Raw genomic sequence first — 9131 nt, forward strand, 5'->3', positions numbered from 1 at the left:
GTTTCAAGAGTCCTTACTGGTATCTGATTATATTTTACTCCACAGTGGTGAATAATTAAATCTACTTCTTCTGAATTACTGAGTCTTTTAGAGAAACGTGGGAGGGGAAGGGACATGCCATTAATAACATGGGTAAAAATCAGAGAAAGTTCTGGGTCTGTACGGGGAAAGAATGGTTTGAATTATTCGCTCATGCTGCATTGCAGCTGCTGTGGGCATCACTGGGAATAATGCTGGTTTTAACTTGGAACAGAGAATGAAGCCTACTTCATACACAGCTAGAAATGCTGATCCACTATGAAGTGTACAGCACAAATAACTAAGACACGTAACAGATTAAACTGAAGCAGCCACACAACTCATTCATCTTCAGCTGAAGAAAGCCTCTCCCTTTCCACATCTCTGTTCCCTTCATAGGAAGTTACAAGTAGGTGTTTAAATGTCATTTCAGAAGGTGTTTAAGGACTTCACAATTCAGTAGAATATTTATTTAGGCAAAAGGCAATGAATTCTATAAATACAGAGTAAATAACATGGTCCTTCCCTTCTTTATTCTGTTGGCTTGGGTTTGGACTTCTGTCTAAACATCCCTAGCCTTCCTTGGCTGGTGTCCTGCCCTGGCATTAAAGAAATAGTATAGCCACATTTTATACCCAAGTAAACACAGAAAACATTTTAGGTTTGTAAGTATGGTATGTCCCTCCTTTTGTGATAGGAAAACAAGTCACATGGAGATAAAATTACTTGCAAATTGAAGTAAATAGTTACTAAGATGTGTAAAACTTCTGTTATACAGTTTTAATCACAGTTTGCTGCTTTTAGTTGTTGAACTGGGTAATTCCTTTAAAATAGAAAGATGCCTATTTGTTTTAAAAATTAACGTAAAGTAACTAAACAGTAACAGCACATCAGGTCTTTGTAAGATGAAGATAAAGCAGATGATTTATTAAAATCACGTTATTCAGTACTCTGTACTGCAGGATAATTTCCAGCTGTTTTCCCCACATTTTAAACCATTTCATTAGCCTTACACCAAAGAGCTGGCTGGTTTTATGTCTTTTAACTAAGGCAATCATCACAGAATCATAGAATGGTTTGGTTTGGAAGGGAACTTTAAAGATCATCTAGTCCAATCCCTGCCACAGGCAGGGCCATCGTTCACTAGCCCAGGTTGCCCAAAGCCCCGTCCAACCTGGCCTTGAACCCTTCCAGGGAGGGGGCAGCCACAGCTTCTCTGGGAAACCTGTGCCAGGGCCTCACCACTCTGATCATACAAAATTCTTCCTTATGTCCAGTCTAAATCTACCTGCTTTCAGCTGAAAACCATTGCCCTTTGTCCTGTCACTACAGGCCCTGGTAAAAAGTGTCTCTCCATTTTTCTTATAAGCCCCCTGTATATACTGAAAGGCTGCAATAAGCTCTCACCAGAGCCTTCCCTTCACAATGAACCCCAAATGTCTCAGACTTTTCTCATAGGAGGGGTGCTTCAGCCCCCTGATCATCTTCATGGCCTTCTCTGGGCTTCCTCCAACAGATCCATGTCTTTCATGTGCTGGGGCCCCAGAACTGGACCCAGCACTGCAGGGGGGTCTCACAAGAGTGGAGTAGAGGGGGAGAATCCCCTCCCTCACCCTGCTGCCCACACTGCTTTATGTGCAGTCCAGGATATGGTTGGCGTTCTGGCCTGCAAGCACATATTACCAGCTCATGTCCAATTTTTTGTTCACCAGTATCCCAGGGCTGCTCTCAATTCATTTATCCCCCAGTCTGTACTGGTATCAGAGGTTGCCCCAACCGGTCTGCAGGACCTTGCCTTTGGCCTTGTTGAATTTCATGAGGTTTGCAAAGGTGCACTCCTCCAGCCTGTCCGGGTCCCTCTGGATGGCACATCCCTTCCCTCTAGCGAATGAACTGCACCACTCAGCTTGGTGTCAGCTGCAAGCTTGCTGAGGGTGCACTCAGTCCCACTGTGTCCTTAACAACGATATTGCATGGTATTGGTCCTAGTATGGACCCTTGAGAGAGACACTTCAGGTTATTGGTTTACACTTGGACATTGAACAGTTGACCGTAACTCTTCATGCGCCACCATCCAGTCAGTTCTAAATCCATCTAAAAGTCTGTCCATCAAATTCAGACTCTCTACTTTAGAGAGAAGGGTGTTGTAGAAGACTGTGTCAAAGGCCTTACAGAAGTCCAGAAAAGCGACATTCATACTTCCTTCTTCCTTGTCCAGTGACGCAGCCACTCCATTGCAGAAGGACACTACATCAGTCAGTCATGATTTGCCATGTTGACTGTCTCGCCTCAGCTCCCTGCCTTCTATATTTTTTCATATGTCTTCCAGGATGATCCGCTCTGTGATCTTACTGGGCACAGTGAGATCATGGATTATGCTTTTAAGACATATTAGAAGGGGGGTGGCTGTTTTCTACTTTATAGTTGCAAGAAAACAACTAAATACTTTGTAAAATGGTAGACTACTGAAATAATCAAATATCTGAGGAAATCTGACAGCACACAACTCTATTCTTAATCTTGATCATGAAGAAAGAGGGGGAAGCTAGCTGCTACAGACTGGTCAAAATCCTCAGTTCTGTGAAGAAAAACTGAAACTGATCTTGACTGATTGTGCAGAGATAGTGAATGAGAATTGTGAAGACTGAACTATGCCTTGAAAATGATACTCTAGTATTCTGTCCCTCTCTGTGTATCACCTGGTAGTAAAATCTGAGAAGAGCAGATTTCTGCTTGAAATTTCCAGTTTCGAAGAGGACTGAAACAATCACTGGTGTTCATTCCAATTCCCTGAATGCTGGAAACAACCCTGTACATGTGGGTTGGTAAGGGTGGTAGCAGAAGACATTTCAATTTTATTTTCCGAGAGGTAGCAACTCCACTGGGTAAGCCTCTCTGAATCAGACACCACCCTACTGTGTTAAAGCTTATGGTGTGCACATGCCTGGATGGATGGGTCAGAAACAGAGTGATCATTATTACTAAAGGCTTGTGTTCTCTCCTGCTACTCTTCCTGGAAGCTCTTCATTTATACAGATTGGGGACAATTCATATAAATCATGTCAAGACCTTAGATACCTTTCACATAACATACTAACTTTTCCAGCCAAAGACAGAAAATCCCATCAATGCTTTCTATTCTGCTCTAAATCTAATATTTTATTTATTTCATTTTATTAACTGTTAAAATTTCATCTCTAATGGGAGAACCATCTGAAAAAGAGCACCTTTTTCCTTCTCTAATCATGCCTGCTGGAGTTTCCATGACAAAAAGTGCTGGATCAGCATAGTGGAAAGAGGGAACGTGTCCAGAGTTCCACATATCTGAATATATTTGTTGGGTGTGTTCCTCTAGTCATTACTCTCTTGAATTCCCTGACAATCACAATCTCAGGACTGATTAATTTTGCCATTTTAGTAATTTTAAATTAACTGCTGCATTTTCAGTACTGTTTTATGAGGGGAATAAGTATCCCACCTGTGGAAATGCTAGTATTAGAGATCCAGATCCATAGCTGGGTTGTGTTTTGAGGAGAGAGCAATGGTGTGCCGGACTGTGAGCCTCCAGCCCCAGCTGTGGCTGGCCTTGTGGCAGCAGTGGAAGAACAGAATGAATATCCTCTGCTGGCTTGGAAAGCAGAAAATGTCAAAGTGTCCTTTTGTAAAGCAGCAATGTTTGTTTGCAGCCGTGTTCTCAGCATATACCCTTGAGAGAAAAGAGCATTTCAGTAACATACAAATACTCTTTTTTTCATTTTTTAAATGAAGCAAAAGCATCACCAAAATGTCACGCAAGAGCAACTTTACAAAGGGCTGAAATTGTCTGAAACAGAATTGTCCCTTTCACATGCACGATCTACACTAGACAATTCCTACCTTCAGTTTTTCCACTCTAATTAAAAACATAAACATTGTGATAGTGTGCAAATGCAGCCTGCAACACAGCTGGCAAAAATAGTATGATCACTTTTTAGGCAATTGAGCTGAAGGCTACATGGTTCTGTTGTAAGGATTTTGGATATTCTCCCTTTTCCAAAGGGTCAACTCCATTTTTAGAAAAACCTTTTCTCCTCTCTTTGGCCAGAAAACACAATGCTAATTATAGAGAACCTTTCATATAGTATGTGGTGGATGTCCTGTGAAGAGCAACTTCAATAACTTAAAATAACTCGGGTTATTTTTAACAGGTTGGTTTGATCTAGTTGAGCTCTTTATTTAGTAGACATGTATTAGCACCTTAAAGTGCCTTTCTTTAATAAGTAATCATAACTGTAGGAGGACTGTTCTGTGCCTACTTATGCACTTGGTCATGGTGAATTTCTGCCCATGCTTAGCACCAAGTACTTCCATAAATTCCATCAACTGCAGTGGGATGTAAGTGGTTGAACGCCACATCAAAACAGAATATTTTTCCAGTTTGAGATCTCAGTGACTGCATATACTCTATGTAAGTGGGTACTGAACATCCACAGCCACAGGGAAATCTCAGTAAGAGGTCTGGAAACCATTTGATAAACAATTATATTTATTCCCAAAATGGTATGCTTCACTGCATTACTCTAAGTCTGCCTTTAGGAATCTCAAAAATCAAAGGCCCATCGAACTTGAAAACCAATGATTGCCATTGCACTGGGGGCAAGCTGACTGCTGGCTTGTAAGGATACTGTGTGTAGTGTCTCTGCAGCTGTTCAATAACAGAGCTCTGACTCCAACAGCAGGAGAGCTAGTGACTGCTGTCCTTGCAGGCTCTTTATAACAAACTCAGCATCCTCTAATTCCTCATTTGATACATGTGCTAAGTAAGAATAACTAAGCTTAGAATTTCTGTCCTGATTGCTTTGATTACTAATAAATTATTTCCCGTGTATGTAATTTGACTTTATAGACATTTTCTTGAAAGAATTGTGCTAATCAGAAAGGACTGCCCATAAAACAAAACTAGCTTCCTCTGGTCTGCATAGGTAACTTCTCTCCAGCAGCTTTCCAAAACAAACTTCAATGGGGCACAAATTAGTGCTGAATTTCAGCTGAACTCCCTGTGCAGGGACAGATGGCATTAATATGAATAGCAATTCAATTAACACTCAGCTACTGCTACCTCCCCAGCACAAGCAATGAAACCAAGACAGCATTTTAATTGGGAGATTTCACATAAATATTTAGGTTAGATAGAGAAGAAAATAGGGCATTATTTATGGATGGTTCTTAGCATCCCAACTGTTTCTGTAACAGAGTTCCTCATAAAATAGATCAAAGAACAGTAGTAAGACTGAGCTATTTTTTAAGTATTAATGGTATATTCCTCAGAAGTCATAAGGGAACTTGCTAATGCTCTTTGTCAGGTGTTTGTGAAGTTAGCTACCTGGCTGAGTTTTGTTTGCATCTTCTGTTCTTCCAGGCTCTGAGCTGGCAAATAGCCTAAACATCTGTGTAAGACAGCAAGGCACTTCAGTTCATGGTCTCACCTGCTTGGAGGTGAAGTTCTTTGTCTGTTCAAGGGCTTTAATAAGAAGGCTGCCTTTAGTCAAAAATTTAAAATTAAGTATGCGCCTCAGTCGGGAGCTGCTGAACTGGAGTGTGGGAGCTGCATCGCTGACCAAGACATGACAGTGGCCACCACAGAAATGCTAGTACACAAAGCCCTGCATTAAATGCAGGCTGTGGGGCTTACAGCAAAAGATGTGACACAGCCATAAAGTAGCTCTCAATGACTACAAAAGCAAAAGCTGGTTTCTGGTTTCTTTGACAGTTCCTACACAAGGGTGGACTTGTTACGCTTATATTTCTGTACTTGTGTTACCGTAAGAGATCCTCAACTGGATTTTTTTTTTTTTTTTTCTGCCAATACTAGAAACATGGTGTTGGGTAGATAAAAGCAGGTACGGTAAAGAGAGGGTGATTCAAATACTTGGTAGTCCAGATCCATTGATCTAGAGGGGCTGTTTTGTTTATAATTCATGGTGGGCATGCATGGCTCTCATTAGTCCAAACAAGTAATGACATTTTGGGGAGAGACATCTACACTTTTTAAAGTTTCAAAAATCTGAGATTGAGTTTAGGAAGTTGCTATGAATAATTCAAGGAATTTTAAATGTACAAAGGAAGAAATATTTTAAAGTCTTAGATTTTTAAAAGCCTCACAATACTGGCCTCTGTGTTCCTCTGTCAGCCTTGATAAATGCTCAGCTTTGGTGAGAGCAGAGCTGAGTGAACGAAACTGATTATTCTTTTTTTGCTTTCCAAAATATCAGGTGTTATTTCTTCCAGTACTTTACCACTGTGTAGCTCTAGTAATTCTAAATGGTAGGCTTCAGATACCCTCCTTTTACATTTCATGTTTCTGGACCCCTCTGCCTTACAAAGAGTCAATGTAGGAATTAAAAGGTAAAGAGGAAAAAAAGAAATGCACACTGTGATCTCAGCTGATCCTGCATCCCATTCCTGCTCTGATCTGTTTCCATGTGGGATGCATGCAGGTGGATTTATCCTGCTCTCTGTGTCTCAGTAGGTGTTCAGGCAGGCAAAGCAATCCAGCACAGAAGCTGCTCTTGACCTTTCTCTTTTGGCTGTTACTAAATGGGCCCTTGGGGGTGGATCAGCGGAGGTGCATCTCATTGCAGTTAAGCATCTGGCCAACCATTTGCTGACGTGAACTCTTCCCCCTTGGTAAGTGTTTGAAAGATGATGTTGCTATCACCCAACTGCTACATGCCCCCCTCCTGCCACATCCCGCTTACATCAAGGGCACCCTTGTGCAAGCAAATGTTATTCATGTAACCCAGTGAAATAGGATTGGCCACTGCAGCAATTATTTTCGTTTCCCTCACACCCTTTTCACCCTCTCATATTACCTGGGCTCCTGTCGGCGCACCGACTTGTTATTCCTTTTATACTCTGGACTCGCTGCAGGCAGCAGGACGTCTCTACCTTCAGCCTCAAGGTCAGTTTGTATTGCTTTTCTAGCCTCAGATTCTGGCATTTCAGATATAAGCATTATTTAAAATGAATTCAAAGCACCACAGGATATGGTGTAATTTGGTTATAATTTATAGATTTGCATAACTACCTGGTGCAGGAAAAAAATTTGTCAGCCCGCTATGCAGCTGCTTCAAATGCTGACCCTTAAGCAACAGTTTAAGTAAGGGAAAAATAATTGCCTTTACAGATGTGTAACAAATTCAGAGATACCATCTCTAATTCAATAAGGGTATTTTTGGATTTTGGTAGTAGTAGCTCTCTGCACTGTGGAGATGAGGGTTTTATGCTGTAAAATAGTGTCATAAGGGCAAGCACTCCCCACACCATGGTTGGGCTTCAGGAGTAGAATCTGGGCTTCTGAGTCTCACCTGGTCAGGTCTGAGTTGCCAGACCTTCAGCTGATAGAAATCAAAAATCATGTTGGTACTAAGGGATAGTTACTAAGGGGTAGTTGTCTGATCTATGAAGAGTCACTGATGTGTGTGACTTCTGTTTTGAAGAAGACCTTCCATGTCTTCTCTGTATGAATCTATCCATAGTTGCATGGTTTTGATATTTTTTTCCCAGATTATTAGTTTTTTATAACCATTCACTGACCTCTGGCATTACAAGGAGAAAGAAAGTGAAATTTAATTGATTTTTCATAGAGATACTCCATGCTGTGATTAAGGCACAGTTAGAATGATATCTGCACTGGCATTGTTTCTGCACTCTGGAGACTGTATCTTAAACCCAAACTAGTCAAAAAGGTTTGAGTCTGGCTGAGGGTCAGCTATAATAAATTGAAAACCACCACCAATATTGCTTTATGAGAATTAACTTTTTAATTTACATCTTATCTTCTGAACCTGTAGATGATACAGCAAACCAAGAGCAAGGTAAACTGTTTTCTGGACATCTAAAAATGGTCTCTCATGCATGTAGTCACTTGTGACATTTATTACAGATATTTCTAAGGTGCCAGCAACTTCCATAGACAGGCAGAGAAAACTTTCCACTGGCATCTGTAGCCTTTAACTCAAGCTAAGGATGACTCAAAGGACTTACTTCTCAAATATAAAAGACCTGCCTCCTTCTCCCTCCACCATGTGAAAGTTCAGCTCACTGCAGTGATACCGTTAGCTAAACAGCTTAACAGTTTAAGACGTGCGTATACATTATCTGTCATTATGAGCCTGTGTGAATTTTAGCTATCACTCTGCCATACCTCTAAATGTCACTCAGGATCACATGGTGTGGCAATTAATACCACCCAAGGCATGGTTCAAATATTTAATCCAGTTCTATTTCTAGAAATGTCACTGTAACCCTTGTACCTTCCTTCTCTCCTTGGCTAAAAGCACGTGCTGCCTAGTGTGAAGTATAGGATGACCAATACCTGTTTTCAAATACATTAAGAGAAGAATGGAGCTGACAACTTCCTATTTAAAAGAAGTTCAGGAAAGTGAAGAATTAATTGCAAAACCATTTTTTTAAAAATAGTAAAAATAGTAGTGGAGTTCACAAGTTCCTTAAAGAATAAAGAAGTGGTTTGTGCATTTCTGATGATTCACTCTCCTCTGAAGTTCCCAGAGAGGGATGCAGCAGCTCCACTGGTGTGCAGATCCCAGGATCTCCATGTGCAATGGGACATGGCTGAGGCAGTCCGAGCATGGGGGTAGCTGTGAATCAAATGTCCTCGAGACTCTCTGCAGCCTCTAGCCAGAGCAGCTATGTCAGAGTTTTCTTAAGTTGTTGATTTAAAAGAAGGAGCTTTTTAGTGTTAGTGAGGAACCTGCTGTACAAATGCCATATTTCTTCTGGAGAGCACCTTCACCTTAAACAGAGGCTTTAACCTAGGTATATCGACTATAAGAGGGGAAAGTGGTTTAAAGCCCTGACATAGGCATTCTCCAATTGTTTCCATCCTGGGCTTCTAACTGTAGTTTCAAGCAGCCCCTTCACCTTAAACGATACTTGCAATCCTTTGGTCTGTTTCTCAACAAGCATCAAATTTGCACTAGAGACTTCGGCTAAATCTTGCTGCTGAATTTTATCTCTGTCTTCTGGACATGGTAGGTGATACATATATTAAAACCAAAATACACTCCAGGCGGGATATTAATGTCCTGGTTACAGGTAGCTGAGCATGTATA

The 9131-nt window shown here is 41.0% G+C and overlaps 1 protein-coding gene across 1 annotated transcript in view; it reads left to right on the forward strand.

Moving 5' to 3' along the window:
- Positions 1-6879: 6879 nt before the first annotated feature.
- The window catches only part of CKMT2 (creatine kinase, mitochondrial 2), a 26512-nt gene continuing 24260 nt past the window's right edge, over positions 6880-9131 (forward strand). Inside the window, exon 1 of the mRNA XM_026866721.1 lies at positions 6880-6958. The gene's annotated coding sequence lies outside the window, so the exon portion shown is untranslated. The remainder of the gene's footprint in view (positions 6959-9131) is intronic.

This window comes from Athene cunicularia (genome assembly GCF_003259725.1).
Source record: "Athene cunicularia isolate RWA chromosome Z unlocalized genomic scaffold, athCun1 chrZ_part3, whole genome shotgun sequence".
NCBI classification, from domain to species: Eukaryota; Metazoa; Chordata; class Aves; order Strigiformes; family Strigidae; genus Athene; species Athene cunicularia.